The following is a 15,805-nucleotide window of genomic DNA, read 5'->3' as shown; positions in this document are numbered from 1 at the left end:
GTGAGGTAATATAGCCAGGGAGCAGGTGGAAGCTAATTAGGCTAATTGGGCCAGGCACCAATCATTGGTGCACTGGCACTTTAAGCCTCAGAGAGCTGGCGCGCGCGCGCCCTAGAGAGCGGAGCCGCGTGCGCCAGCACATGACAGCCGGGGACCGGGACGGGTAAGTGACTTGGGATGCGATTCGCGAGCGGGCGCGTCCGGCTATGCGAATCGCATCCCCGCCGGCAATGTCAGTGCAGCGCTCCCGGTCAGCGGGTCTGACCGGGGCGCTACAGAGAGAGAGACGCCGTGAGTGCTCCGGGGAGGAGCAGGGACCCGGAGCGCTCGATGTAACAATGACGGATAAAAAAAAACGATCGTAGATCAGTTTTCGTACGCCGACACATGGAAAACCGAACCCCGTCGGGGACGAATTGTCTCCGGGACACATCCAGAGCGCACAAGTCCGAGATACATTTGATGTAGACCAGGCATAACAACATGGTCAACTTAAAGGACAGAAGTTTGAGTGATAACTCATCGTTGTCTTCCCACAGTTCGAACATTTGTAAGACAACCGATACATCCCATGTAGCCTGATAATGAGAAGAAGGCGGTCTTTTAAACCGAATCCCTCTCATGAGGCGGCATACAATAGGGTGTTGCCCGACAAGCAGACCATCTACCATAGAATGGTATGCGGAAATGGCCGACTGATAGACATTAATCGTGTGATAGGCCTTGCCCACCTCAAAAGATTCTGACAGGAAATTAATAACATCCGCTATAGGGGCACAAGCGGGATCAAGATCCTGTTGTGAGCACCAACGTAACCAAAGTCCCCAGGCTGATCGGTATGCCGATCTGGTACCTGGTGTCCAGGCCTCATTGATGAGATCAGAAGCTGCCTGCGAAATTCGGCCCCCAAGTGACGATGACCCGAAACTAACCACGCCATCAAAGGTAATTGATCTAGTAATATCAAGGGATGAAGTTCCCCTGCTGGGCCTCGAAGAAGCATGTGTCGACCCGGGCACAACCTGGGAACATCTATGGTCATCCCCAATATCTGAGGAAACCATGATTGTGACGGCCACCACGGGGTGATCAACACCAATGTCACCTTCTGAGATTCCGTCTGCCAGAGCACTCTGGGAAGGCGTAAAGAGTATCTTGCGGCCACAGCTGAAGAAATGGCCTCTGGGTCCGGCTGCCAAGTGAAGAATTGCCCCAGTTGGCGATTGAGCCGTGACGCAAAAAATTCTATACTCAATGGTCCCCACAATAACAGTATGGATTGGAATACGGACGGGTCCAAGGTCCAGTCGCTGCTGTCATTGAGATGTCTGGAGTTCCAATCCGCAATGGAATTGGAAATCCCTGGAAGATACTCTGTGGTCAATATTATATTTCGCTGGAGGCAGAACCGCCAGAAGTCTGCCGCCAGATCAGCCAGGAGTTTGGATTTCGTGTCGCCCAGGCGATTGATGTACTGTACTGCCGCCACATTGCCCATGCGCAGCAGGACACAACAATCTGTCCTGTGGGCCACGAAACTCCTTAGAGCAAAGGAGCCCGCTAGGAGTTCCAGGCAATTGATATGCAACTGCGACTCTGAGTCCGACCACTTCCCCCCTGTGGATGACGCCCCGCAACGGGCACCCCACCCCTGGAGGCTGGCGTCCGACTCTATCACCAGGTCTGGCTTGGAATTGAAAATGGTCCTCCCATTCCAATTCCAGACATGGCGAAGCCACCAAAGCAGCTCCTCTCTGGCCTCGAGAGAAAGAGGAACCTCGTCCGAATAGGACAGACCCTCTTGCAGGTGCTGAATTGTTAATTGTTGCAATGCCCTGTAATGCAACGGAGCTGGAAAAATCGCTTGAATGGAAGCTGTCATTAGACCAACAACTCGAGCGATCGCTTTCAAGGACACCACTCGTTTGCGGAGGAGTCCCCGTATCATCTTGCAGATCGTGGCTAGTTTCCTTGCTGGCAAACTTAGAGTGGCTGACTGGGTATCCACCAGAAAACCCAGAAATTCCATTTGTTGGGATGGTATGAGCACCGACTTCTTCTTGTTGATTAGAAATCCCAATTCTATGAGAAGAGTAGTCGTCCATCGCACATGGCGTCTGACTAAGCCGCAAATAGATGCCATGATCAGAATATCGTCGAGATAGACGATTGGACGAACCCCCCGACTTCTGAGCAAAGCCATGACCAGTCTCAGCAGTTTGGTGAAGCACCACAGAGCTGAGGATAGGCCAAATGGGGGGCATGTAAACTCCCACATGTGGCCTCCCAACAAAACCGGAGATACCGATGGAAAGAATGGTGAATCGGCACCGTCAAGTACGCATCCGTCAGATCGATCGTTGCCAGCCAATCTCCTGGCAGCAAAAGATCCCTGAGAAGATGTATCCCTTCCATTTCGAAGTGTCGATACAATACGTACTCCTTTAGGTATTTTAAATTGATCACCGAGCGGTGCCCTCCATCTTTCTTTTTGACCAGAAAGATATTGCTCACAAAGCCTGGATCGTTCCACGACACCTCTGTTATGGCACGTTTTAATTGCAAATCCGCCATTTCTGCACGGATTAGGTTTTTGTCGGCATCTGCGAACTGAATCGCGACCGGCCAACCTATTTGCACCGGAGGGGATAGGAACTCTATATGATAACTATATAAATACCGTTTGTAGCACCCATGGATCGGACATGATCCGGGACCAAGTCCGGGAAAAATACCCCAGCCTGCCCCCCACAGGAATTCTCGGCTGTGCCTCTGGCTCTTGGGTATCCACGTACTGCTCCTCTTGCTCTCCAAGGGCATCCCCTGGGCGGAAAGAATGGATTGGGAGGCTATGCTGGTGGGGTGGGTGCATAGTGTTGTCTGTCAGGTATGAAGTGCACAGACCCTCTGCTATAGGGTCTATAAGTGGGAGCACGGCCGGAAGGGCGATCCCTACCCCTTCCAGCCCTGGTGAAAACCTTGTTGGCGACCTTCTTCAAGGAAGACTGGGCCTTATCGAGAAGAGTCCAACAAATTTGTTTATATTCTTTATAAAATACTCCCCGAACAACAAGCCATCCGCCGATGGACCTAGCTCATCTCATCGTATTGGCATTGCCGAGCATGCAGATCGCCTGTAAAGCCCACCCCCTCAGGACCTCGGAATTAACGGTTTCGCCAGAGGCAACTGCCCGTTCTGCCAGCTCTAACACTTTTCTTAGCGGCCCCAGTACATCCAACAACTTGTCCTGTACGGCCTTAAATGATTTATCTATTCCTTTTTTCGGGTTCTTACCTGACTTCACCAGGTACCTCACAAGGATGGGGTCCAATTCGGGGGTCATGGCCACGTTATTAGCCAATGATGGCCTAGGACATTCCGCTCTCAGTTTATTGCGGTTGCCACGGTCCTGTGGCTTCCTTAACCAGGCCGCAATATAACTAGCCACTTGTGGCATAGGTGTCCATTCCCCGGATCGGGGGTGTTTAATACTGTCCAGACTAAAGTAAGGGACCCCCAGGGAGTCCAAAATGGCCCCAGGAGGGGTTACATCAGTAGAGGTATGCGGGGCCGAAAGGTCCGCCTCATCCTCGCCAATCTCATCGTCTGAGTCTAAATCTTCAGCATCATAGTCGGAGACAGCCTCCGAGTCCTCATCCGACTCATCCACAAACGAGTCAGGTTTATTGCGTCTGGAGGAACGTGAGGTTCCGCCGACCAAATCATCCCCATCCGTCCGGGTTCTAGCACTCATAAAAGAATTATCCTCAGGAGGCACTGAGGTCTTAGACATTTTAGGACCATCCCCAGCAGCCGGTGTACTGGAGGGGTGGTTATCAAGGACGGAACAATGACGTCTCTTCCGGTCCGCCTTACCGGGTCTTAAGAGGCTGTGAGCAGCACTTGCCGACCCCTCCCGACACGGTTGAGAGAGCGCCAAAGAGACAGATTTCGTGATGTTATCATTGACAGCTGACATGGCAGAAGCAAGGGCAGTGTGCCCTGATTTGGTGACCATCTGCTGTAATAGATCTGAAGGGGTTAAATCAGTCTCCGGAGTAGAGGGTGTCAGACCACCATTAGGTGGAGATAACTGGTCCTCAGACATTGATTTATTAATATAATGAACAATGTAATGAACAATGTATATGTGTATATGAATAGTATTGAACGCACAGTACACAGGGCTGTAAAAGATAAAAAGGAGACAAAGTCAAATTAAATAGTGTCCCAGAACAGAGAACATGCAATCAAAGATATAAACAGAGGACTACAGGGACCACCTAACATCAGAGCCCAGGCAGCGTACAGCGCCTATATAGGAGCGTTCAGGTTGTCAGGGCAACCCAAGGGCTCCGCCTTAACTCCCCCAGCGTTAGTAGCGAAGGCCCACTGAGCCGCAGACTGAACTTTTCTTAGTCCGCTGCAGCACAGGGGGCCGTCGGTAACACCCGGCGGCCGAAGGACAGTCCAGCCGCCGAACCAACGAAGCGAGGTACAAAGGGAGAGAGGACCCCGGCCACACTTTCTCGCGAGAGTGCGCACGTCCACTGGACACGCCCACCCTCGCGCGTCTAGTGAGCCAACGAACAGCTCTGGGAAGAAGCAGTAACGTCAGGCAGAATGGCGGAGCTCCAGGGAGAAAACAGGTAAGAGCCGAGCCGGGTATCAGACCAGGGTCCGGAAAAGAGGGGGAAACGCAGAGAAAAACAAGAATAGACAGGGGGCCTGACCCGGGTATATAGCACCAACGTCGGGTACAGGTCCAGAGGGAAAAGGAAGATAAACGAAAGATAAATGAAAGATATACAGGTGTGGAAAAAACACATAGACGGCGACAAGATCCCCAGAGAAAATTTTTTTCTTTTTAAACTACATGGCACATAGTGGCAGCACATCAGAAGACCACAATGTTGCACTGCTGCATGGCAATCAGGGTTGTAAACCATCCATAAAATCCTGGACAGTACGTAAAAATTGGAGACATTTTTCCATTGTCCCTGAAAATAAAATGTATGCAACCCTGATTCTTTTTTTTTAAGTTGGAGGAACAGGTTATCATGTAGGTTATGATTGTAAATGCTACTTATATGTTGATATCTATATTTGGGACTATATACTCATAATGGGGGGCATTTATCAATGTTTGCTTATGTATTCCTTTTTTTAGTAAATCTTTTCTTAAAATTTTTTTGCTTATGTGCAACTTATTTCTCAACTGCTTTCAGCCTGTTGATAATTTTCTTTCACGTAAGCAAGTTTTCTTTTTTTGCTTTGGTAGTGGCTTGTTCTGCTCCATGTCTGAGCTGGAGTAAATTTAGTAGCTTTTTTTATGTGATGCGACTTTTTGCGACTTTCGCACTTGATAAATTTCTTACCACTGCAAGTCATTTTCTTTTTTCTACAAAAAAAAAGGCGGGAAAGAAAATTTGCTTTTCTCGCTGTCTGCACGAAAAATCGCGCAGGCGCAACTGCGACAATTATGCGACAAATTTAGCAGTAAAAACATGACTAAAGACGTTGATAAATGCCCCCCCCAATATTCTTTATATTCTTTATCATTCTTTATGGGTCCATAAGGCTGGAATTACACACAACTTTGGTTTGGTGCTTTTTTGGCCAGAATTATTTTATTTTATTTTACTTTTTTAACAGTTTTTGGGACATTTTCCCCCAAAATAGATAGTTTATATTAGTATAGATATTTTTTTATTTATTTATCACCTGCATTTTTTTTTCATGTGACTCAAGGATTTCACTTGAAGACGAAAAACACCAGAAAAACACCAATATTAAATACACATTGGCCCTCATTTACTAACATGCACCCGAGTCTTTTTGTCAGGTTTTGCGCCTAATTTGTAGTCTCATGACCTATGCGACACTGTTTGCGACCAAAAAAACACTCCGTTTTGAAAACTCTCAGTGTTTAGTAAAACACACCAAATGGGCGTGTTTTCAACTAAATGGGGCGTGTTCCCGAGTAAATTAGAAAAACCTCTCGGAGTACAATGTGAAACACACGGAAAAAGTGTGAGATTGTGAAAATGAAAATCCGACTGCCAGGAGCAGTCGGAAAGTTCATAAAAACAGAGGGTTTTTCATGATGTTCACAACAACAGCCATTAGAGATGTTATTTGCATCTCTCAGGCTAGATTAACAAGCTGGTGGTTGATTTTGTGCCCTTTAGTCATCCTTTCTTTACATGTAATATTTTTGTAAACTTTTAAATTAATTTTGACAAGTGATGGATATTTTGATTGTTATTGCTTTGAACATAGTCATTTTCTACAAACGTCCTCTCTTCTCAATAGGGTCTCAGAGTCTGCTTTTTTTTTTTGTAACCCAGGTTTTACCCGCCTAGTTTGTGCGATGAAACAATATTCTGTGAGACAGAAAAATTCCCGACACTTGCGACACAATAGTAAATAAGGTGAGAAAAATAATGGAGGAAAAGCAAAAACACTCCAAAAAAATCTCTCCGGTCTTAGTAAATGAGGGCCATTGTGGTTTTTTTTCTGGTATTTTTTTGCTCCCATAGACATTTCATGAAATACACCATACCCTCTGCATGCTGTGATTTTAGAAAACTGCACTTAAAAATGCCAAAAAAGGTGAAAAAATTTCATGTGGGTAGGACGTTTCATATTTCCCTATTGACTCTCAGCTAACATCTGGCCGCAGCATTTTTGGCCCCAAAAAATGCCATGCAGTGTGTATGTTTTTTTGGGGGGGGGGACATTTTTTTGGCAGAAACAAGTGTAATCTCAAACTAAAATTGATTGCTGTTTGTAATTTTTGAATGAGTTGTCCAGAAAAAAAAAAATAAGGTTGACAACCCTGATTGTGAATACTGATAGTAAATTTGCAACCCGCATGTTACCGTGGCTACAATATGACCCCAATGGAACATCTATAGAGAGACCTGAAAATGTCTTCCCCCAATGGTCATCATCTAAGGATCTACAGAAGAGAATGGTGGAACATCTCCAACTCCAGATAGACAAACCTTGTGGCACAATACTCAACAAGACTGGTCGCTGCCAAAGGGGCTTTAAAGGAGTACTTCGGGATATGAAAACTTATAACCTATCCTAGGGATAGGGGATTAGTTTCAGATCGCGGGGATCCAACCACTGGGACTCCCTGCGATCTCTTGTACGGGGCCTCGGCTCTTCAGCCAAATAGCGCATGTCGACCACCACACAAAGCAGCAGCCGACAAGCCCCCTCAATGCAGCTATATGGCAGAGCTGGAGATTGCTGAATGCAGCGCACCGGGCTTCTGGGTCTTTTTCTTCTTAATAAATATGCCAAGATTTCTAACATTCTGTTTTCACTTTGTCATTATGAGATATTAAAGGGGTATTCCAGGATCTTTCTTTATTTGGCCATGCTACAGGGGCTGTAAAGTTAGTGTAGTTCATTATATAGTGTCTGTACCTGTGTGTGATGGTTTTCTCACAATTCGTCTGTGTTTATCGCCCCAATATTTATTTTTAACAGCATGCAAAATTACTCATGTCTCCTTCCCAGGATTTCCCAGGTTGCAATACGTTGAGACCTGACATCACCTGACATCACAAGTCAGGTGATCAGAGGGAGTCTGTTCTGCTTCAATGGGTGTTCTTTTTTTCTTTAATGGGAGTTCAGTTTGTAACAGCTGTAGGCACCCTGATCAGAAAACACTGGTGTATTGAATTAAAGGCATCACATGTGTGTTTCAATGGGTGGGGTGGCTGATGTGAGGGAGGGAGAAAAGTGACCTCATACATACAAGCATGGAACTATGGGACGTGTAGTTTAGAGAACGAAATTCAACAGAAAATACCCAGTTCTGGCAGGGACGTACTACTAAAATCTCCTTATTGTGGATAACCCCTTTAATGATGGTGGAATACCAAATATTATTTTTTAACACAAAGTCGTAACATAATAGAAGTTTTAAAAAGTAAAATGGTCTAAAAACTTTGTGAATGCACTATATTTTACAGCACTTCTACTTCACCTTATGCACCTGCTTTTTACATAAAGATATTTACTCTTGCCTGAGGTGTTAACCAAGGTTATTTAGTGTGACCGGCTGACTCTTTTTGTTTCCTGACGCGATAGTTTGCTTTTTTAGACAAAAAAAAAAAGCATGTTAAAAATAGCGCTCAGCCCAACAAGGTGTTACAGTATCACTGATATACTGTATATTCTTGCTGGGCAGGAGACATACAATTTATATCTTCTATCCAGCCTAAGCTGTGCCTAAGCTGTGCAGACACCGCTCAGCCCCGCTAGAAGCAGGGACTTCCATCAGTATAGTGACATGCAAGGATGCAAGGGATGGAAAAAGATGGATTTAACAAAAAAAAAAAATTAATGTGGGCCTAAAAATTTAGCCGACAATAATAAAAATGTAGAAAGGGGCTGTGCACTGCCCTGCCTTTCGGAGCTCCGCTCGCAGCGTCCGGAAGTTCATTACTCCGAATGCTGTGTGCCGGCTTCCATGTTCGCGGCCGCCCCGCCACGCTGCGAGTGGAGCTCCGAAAGGCAGGGCAGCGCACAACCCCTTTAAATGTAAAAATAATATATTTTTTATAATTAATTTTTTACATTTTTTTTATTAGTATTGTATTGTATTTGTATTTATTTTATAGTCTGTGTCACTTTTTTCTCTATTTTGTTTACATTTTTAAGACTGTTCCATGATGGGAGTAGTAGTTCCTGTACAAATAGACAGATTGCCCCGGTTGTGTCACTTCTGACACCCAATGCAATCGTCCTATCTGTAACACTCACATTTCAGTAGACAGGAACACCAGTGGTAGTGGATCCGCTGGACATTTTTGGCAGATGACACGGACCGTACCAGGAGTGGTTTTCACCAGAGCCCGACGCAAAGCAGGATGGACTTGCTGAGGCAGACGGCCTCTAGGTCGCTACTCCTATCATGGCTCGACCACACGGGCGGCTGAGGAAATTTGAGGCACAGATGGGATAAGGCAACTTGTAGTCAGGATAGTGGGTGGTCAGGGCAGGCGGGACAGTAGCATAGTCAGGAACGTAGCAAGTGGCCAGTAGGCAGGCGGCAAAGGAGCAAGGTCAGGTCTCAAAACAAAGGGTACGATACACAACAAGGCAATACTCAGGAACGCTTTCTCTCACTAGGGCAACAAAGATCCAGCAGGGAGGTGAGGGAGGTGGAGGAATTTATTAACTGGCCACAGGTGTTACTTAATTAATGGGCACACTGGCCCTTTAAATCTCAGAGCTCCGGCGCATGTGCCCTAGGGGATGGGGGCACGCACGCCAGAGCATAGAGACCAAGGTGGAGGCAGGAGGAACAGTAGGTTGGTTACGGGCTGGGCTTCGCAAGCGGGCATGCGAAGTGACACCCGGGGCGATCTGTCAATTAGTAAATGTACTACTACTCCCATCATGGAACACTGTGTTCCATGCTGGGAGTAGTAGTACTACATATAACATTTAAAAATAAAGAAAAAAAAGTGAAAAAAGTAAAACACACACACACTTTATTCAACACATTATTAAAAATACATTATTAATAAAAAGCTTAACAAAATTAATTATAACAAATAAAAAAATTTGACATCTAAATGGCCCCTATCTACATTTTTATTATTGTCGGCTATATTTTTAGGTCCCTGCCTGCCCACATAAATTGGTCCCTGTTTAAAAATGAATAAAAATGTAGTTATAAAAAAGATACATATTGCTAAATAGAATTTTTTCCATCACTACTGTATCTTTTTTATTTTAATTTGTTAATGGTACCCTATAAAATATTATTAAAAAAAGGTATCTCCATCACTTTTTTGGATCACGAAAGTCCAAAAAAGAATAAAAACTGCCTGCAAAAACACCAAAGATAATTATGTCATTTTTTTTCTTGCCGTTTTTTTACTCCCATAGAAAAACGCCAAGATTTTCCTGAAAAAAATGCCAAAGAAGGAGCCAGGAAGAGCTGAAAAATGGCCAAAGGACTAAAAAAAAAGGGATCTGGCATTTTGCAGTTCCCTATTGACTTGCAGCTAATATCTGCCTGTGGGCGTTTTTGTCGGCGTTTTTGCATGAAAAACCTCAGTGGAATTCTAGCCTGAGGGTGCAATCACACACATCGAATCTAGGATTTTTCAAGGCAAATCTTATGTATTTTTGATTGACATTTCAAAATAGTAATTGCCTTGGAAAATCCACAACTGCAGATTTAACAAATGCAGATCCACAATTGTGCATCCAGAAATTGAAATCTGCAGTGGTGTGTGAATACACCCTCATTGTACATTCACAGAACTTCACACGTACATAATCTTCTGAGGATTTTCTACAACAGGAAAACCTCTTAGGCTAAGTTTCTACTTGTTTTTTTGTCTTGCCTTTTTTGGTAAGAAAATGCCTGAAGAAACGGCAATGCAATTTGCCACGTCTGGTGTTTTTTCTGGAGTTTTTTCATTTGTGTGGAAATTGCATTTTTGGCACCTTGGCAGTTTTTTTTGGTACCCCAAATTTGTTGGGTACCATAATAAATAAATAAAATTTAAAAAGGATGCAGTAGTGATGGAAACAAAATTATTTAATTAAATTGAAATTTTTTATAACTAAATTTTAATAAATTTTTACTAAAGTTTTTGTGTTTCACTTTTTTTTCTCTATTTTTTTTAACATTTTTTAGGTAGTACTACTACTCCCAGCATCGAACAGACTGTTCCATGATGGGAGTAGTTATTCCTGCACTAATAGACAGATCGCCCTGGGTGTCAGTCATGACACCCGATGCGATCGTCCATAATATAGCAGAGATGCGGCTCTATACAGCGCTCGCATCTCTGCACTACACTCCGGGTCGGCCAGTGATGTGAATAGAACATCACTCATTCATATTTTCCGCCCAGAGTGGGGATTGGCCGGATGGTTGCAGCCAATCACTGCTCTCAGAGGGAAATATGAATGAATGATGTTCTATTCACATCACTGGCCGGAGTATAGAGCAGAGATGCGAGCGCTGTAGAGAGCCGCTCCGCATCTCTGCAATAGCAGCAGGTGTCAGGAGTGACACCTGCTGTGATCTGTTCTTACCAGCAGGTACTACTACTCCCAACATGGAGTACACTCTGCTCCATGCTGGGAGCTATAGTACCTGCATTAATAGACAGATCGCAGCGAGTGTAACTTCTGACACCTGTTGCGATCTGTCTATTAATGCAGGTACTACAGCTCCCAGTATGGAGCAGAGTGTTCTCCATGTGTGGAGTAAACCCAAGAAAGAGAACAAAGGAGCTATTCACACACAATTCTATGCAGAATTAGACAAATTTTATTAATACATGATGTAAACATACATTAAAGTAAAAATAGTTTACAAATATTTTTTTTTAATCTTGTGACTCCTTGCTTTTTAAAATATTTTTTAAAATATTTTTACTTTTATGTATGTTTACTTCATGTATTAATAAAATGTGTCAAATTCTGCATAGAATTGTGTGTGAATAGCTCCTTTGTACTCTTTCTTGGGTTTATCATGCATTTTGGAGTCTATAAAGGCTTCTTGATACACATTAGTGGTGATTTTTTCTTCTAGCCATATTTACTCTCTACATACTATCTAATATTTAATTTTAAATATAACAAATAAAAAACTTATTGAGCTAGTTTTCTGATGCCAGGGTGTGTAAATTACATGTTTGCATGTGATATCCATGTTGGGAGTAGTAGTACCTGCGGTTAAGGACAGATCACAGCGGATGTCACTCCTGACACCCGCTGTGATCCTCCTGTATAATGTATAGATGCGGGCGAATGCTCTTCTATGGTCCCCTGCACTGCCGTATATATACACCTATTCATATTTCCCGCAGAGAGTTGTGATTGGCTGGAACCATCTGGCCAATCACAGCTCTCTGTGGGAAATATGAATATGTATGTATATATATATATATATATATATATATATATATATATATATATATATATACGGCAGTGCAGGGGGACCATAGAAGAGCGGCCCCTGCATCTTTGAATTAAACAGAAGGATCGCAAGGGTGTAGTAGTACTACCTAAAAAAATGTTAAAATAAAGAAAAAAAAGTGAAAACCACACACACTACATTTTTATTCTTGCTGGCTATGTTTTTAGGTCCCCACCCGCCCACATAAATTGATCTCTGTTTAAAAATGAATACAAATTTTGTAATAAAAAAAGATAAATTTCGTTAGATACCATTTTTTCCATTATTACTGTATCTTTTTTATTTATTTTTTTAATGGTACCCTACGAAATGTGATTAAAAAAAGGTATCTCTATCACTTTTTTAGATTGCTAAAGTCCAAAAGAGAATAAAAACTGCCTGAAAAAAGACCAAAGTTAAAACCCACATGGCGTTTTTCTTGGCGTTTTTTTTACTCCCATAGACTTCTATGGGAGAAAAACGCCACAATTTCAGGGGGAAAAACGCCAGTGGCTCAACATGCTGCGATTTAGCAAAACCGCCAAGGAGCTGAAAAACACCAAAAAAGAGTGGAAAAAACGCCCCCCAAAAAAAGCCAAATTGAAAAATGCCAAGTGGAAAAAGAATTTAGCGATTTCTCATCGATTTACAGCTAACATCTGGCCGCAGCATTTTTTTGGCCAAAAAACGCCATGTGGCAGAATTGGCGTTTTTCTTGGCGTTTAAAAAAAATAAAAAAAATTAGAAGTAGAAACTTAGCCTAAATGTGCCACAATTTGATAGATTTGTGACATGCAAGCGAGTTTAAAAACATGCCCCTAAACATTTGTGTAGCTTTTTTTTTTCTTTTTTGGGGGGGTTGGTGGGGGGGGGGGGGGGGTTGGGTGTCAACAAAACGCCACCTACAAGTTGTCTTTCTACCACTTTGTATAGAAATTGCTTCCCCCAATAAAACAAAAAATTTTTGTTTTTTTGCTTTTTTTTATGGTCGTGAAATTAATTGACTTTCGGCCCTAAATATTTACATTTTTTTTATTTTTATTTTTTTATTCCTGCAAATATTTGACTACAAAAACGATGTGTGTGAACTTGGACTAATACTTTAGAAAAGCTGATGGGAGTTGTAGTGGTCACCAATATGGCTGTCACAATTGGAAGCCTTGGATTGACACTCTGCTGGGAGTTGTAGTGGTCACCATTACGGTTGTTGTGTTTCCCACAGAGAAGGACAGGAGACACCATGTGACACTGCGCAGTGCTCATCTCCTGACAGCGCTGTCACCCGTCACCATGGCGACGCTGCCTCCTGCTCCCTCTCATGCACGCCGCTCGGGGTCTCCAGGGCGACGGGAGCACGTGACCCCGCCGGGCCGCCTCCTGATTGGTCAGGACTGGCAGGAGCGGGTGGATTGAAAACACCGGTTTGTGTTTTAGTTATGATCAGAGGCAGCGGGAGCTCCCGGGACATGTACACCGCCAGCCCGAGCCCCGGCCTCACCTGACACCAATATCCGATCATCACCTCCCAATAAATAGCCGGGCCGGGGGCTGGGAAAGCAGAGTGCTGTGCCCTGTGGTCGAGGAATCAAGCGGAGGTCATTGCTTAGTGGTAATGTAGCATTGTGTGTTATCACTTGTGGATGTCTATGCTCCTCTGCTGTTGTAAAACTACAACTCCCAGCATGCCCTGACAGCTGAAGGCTGTCAGGGCATGCTGGGTGTTGTAGTTTTGCTACAGTAAGTGACATCTCTATCCCCACTTGGTATCTATCAATGGTGAGCAGGGGCTCCCACTGTGGCAGGTATGTGTAGTTTACTGTATGGTTCACACCACGTTTTTTGCAATACGGTTCCTATATCAGGTTTTTGATAGGAAAAAAGGATTCCTCAAAACCTGACTAAACTGTATCAAAGTGTGTGTGCAAATTTTAATCTGTATACAGTTTGAATAATGTCTGGTTGCATCTGTTACCTTTTCACTCCATTATGAATAAAGTTTGACTTGTTTGATTGCAATTCCAAGAAAAAAAACTGTGCAAAGTCAAACTGGATGGAATGATTCTGTACAGTTCCCATTGACCATGTTAAAAATAAATGTATATGGTGTTTTCACCTTGACCAAAAACCATGATGGGTTGTGGTTTTGGGTATGTGAAAAACTGAAAAACCATACAGGATGCAAAACGGACACAACCTGATGCATAATGTTTAGGCTGGGTTCACACCATGTTTTGTTAAATACGGTTCCTGTGTATGGCTGGGAGGGGGGTGGGGCTTAATTGTGGCACTCAGCCGTATTCGGGAACTGTATTTAATGCATGTCTGAGCCAACCGGAGTGAACCCGCAGCCTCTGGTCGGCTTCATTTTCGGCCATATGTGGCTTCCTGACTGCAGGCAAAAAAACGAAGCTGACCGGAGGCTGCGGTTCACTCCGGTCGGCTCATAGACAAGCATTAAATACGGCTGAGTGCGGGTGCCGCGATTAAGCCCTGCCCCCCCTCCTCCCAGCCGTATACGGGAACCGTATTTAACAAAATGTGGTGTGAATCCAGCCTTACAATGGAGTCAATGCATATATTTTTCACACTGAATGTATATGGGAACTGCATTGCCAAAAAAAGTGTGTGGACCCAGAACATGGATAGCAAGATATCTGAAACAATAAACTACCCATGAATGTTACTTCCTAGCATGTTCTGAAAAGACCTGTTAAAAAGTGTGTGTGTGTATATATATATATATATATATATATATATATATATATATATACACACACACACACACGGACTTATTCACATTGCTGTCAGGCTCTCCTGTAGAGTTCCATTGGCAATCTGGGAAGTCTGATGGATCTCATTGACTTGAATGGGGTCCGTTGTAGTGTCAGTTGTGCTGACTTGTTCAAGGTTCATTTACGGGTTGGAGCATTGATTGGTGAATTCCTCTGAGTACCTGTCACTAAACTTAATATATTCTTCCTTATGTAATAGACACTTTGGTACTTACTTGCTGTTAAAATTCTCAACTTTATGGGGGAGATTTATCAAGGAAGTTGCCCATAACGAATCAGATCGCTTTAAATTTATTCAGAGGCCTCTTCAAATATGAAAGAAGCAATCTAATTGGTTGCTATGGGCAACTCTGCAACTTTTCCTCTGGACAGATTTTGATAAATCTCCTGCTATGTTAAATGAGATTTTGAGGGGGGGGGGGAATGGAGAGAAATGTCGACTAGGAGAGTTTATTTTTTGTGCTGTAGCTTTTACCGTAACATTTCTGTTTTGATGGGACTCTTTGATTGCTCTATATGGTACATGAAGTGAAGAAAAAGTTCACAACTCTAGATTTTTTTTTGTGTATGCTATTGACCATGCAGTTTAGCTAACCTTATATCTTAATAGTTTGGACATTTACCCATGCGGCGGTACACATGATTATTTTTATTTAAAAAAAATGGAAGGGGGTGATTTAAATCTTTATTAGGGGGCTTAACATTCATAGTTACCATTACATTTTTTTGCCCCCTTAGGGGGCTATACCATGCAATCGTTTGACTGCATACACTGTTCAATGCTATAGCATTGATCAGTGTTACCGTTGCTCTGCTCTAGCTTGCTGCACTGGCATGGAGCAGTAGATCACTGATCGGAGGCAGGTGAGGACCCTTTCGTCGTCCAGTAGGCTGATCAGGACATCGCATTTCTGCAATAGTCCAGCTGAGCTGCCAGGTTAGTCTTTCTCTCAGTTCAGATGCCACAATCAACTTTGACCGCAGCATTGGACCGATTGGCTGTGCCCAGCATTAGCCGTGAGGCCTGGCTGCCCATAGCAACTGGGTCTCACAAGGTTT

General features: G+C 43.6%; 1 protein-coding gene across 4 annotated transcripts in view; it reads left to right on the top strand.

The window, feature by feature from the left end:
- The window catches only part of CCNA1 (cyclin A1), a 37,933-nt gene that overhangs the window by 14,298 nt on the left and 7,830 nt on the right, over window positions 1–15,805 (top strand). Inside the window, exon 1 of one of the 4 annotated variants that reach the window (XM_056560345.1) lies at window positions 13,302–13,549. The exons of 1 other annotated variant lie outside the window; for it this stretch is intronic. The gene's annotated coding sequence lies outside the window, so the exon portion shown is untranslated. Of the gene's footprint in view, window positions 1–13,301; window positions 13,564–15,805 lie in introns of those variants that run through there. 2 more of the 4 variants (XM_056560344.1, XM_056560347.1) reach the window with 2 other exon arrangements.

This window comes from Hyla sarda, chromosome 2 (assembly GCF_029499605.1).
Source record: "Hyla sarda isolate aHylSar1 chromosome 2, aHylSar1.hap1, whole genome shotgun sequence".
NCBI classification, from domain to species: Eukaryota; Metazoa; Chordata; class Amphibia; order Anura; family Hylidae; genus Hyla; species Hyla sarda.
This window is presented reverse-complemented; position numbering and strand designations above follow the sequence as displayed.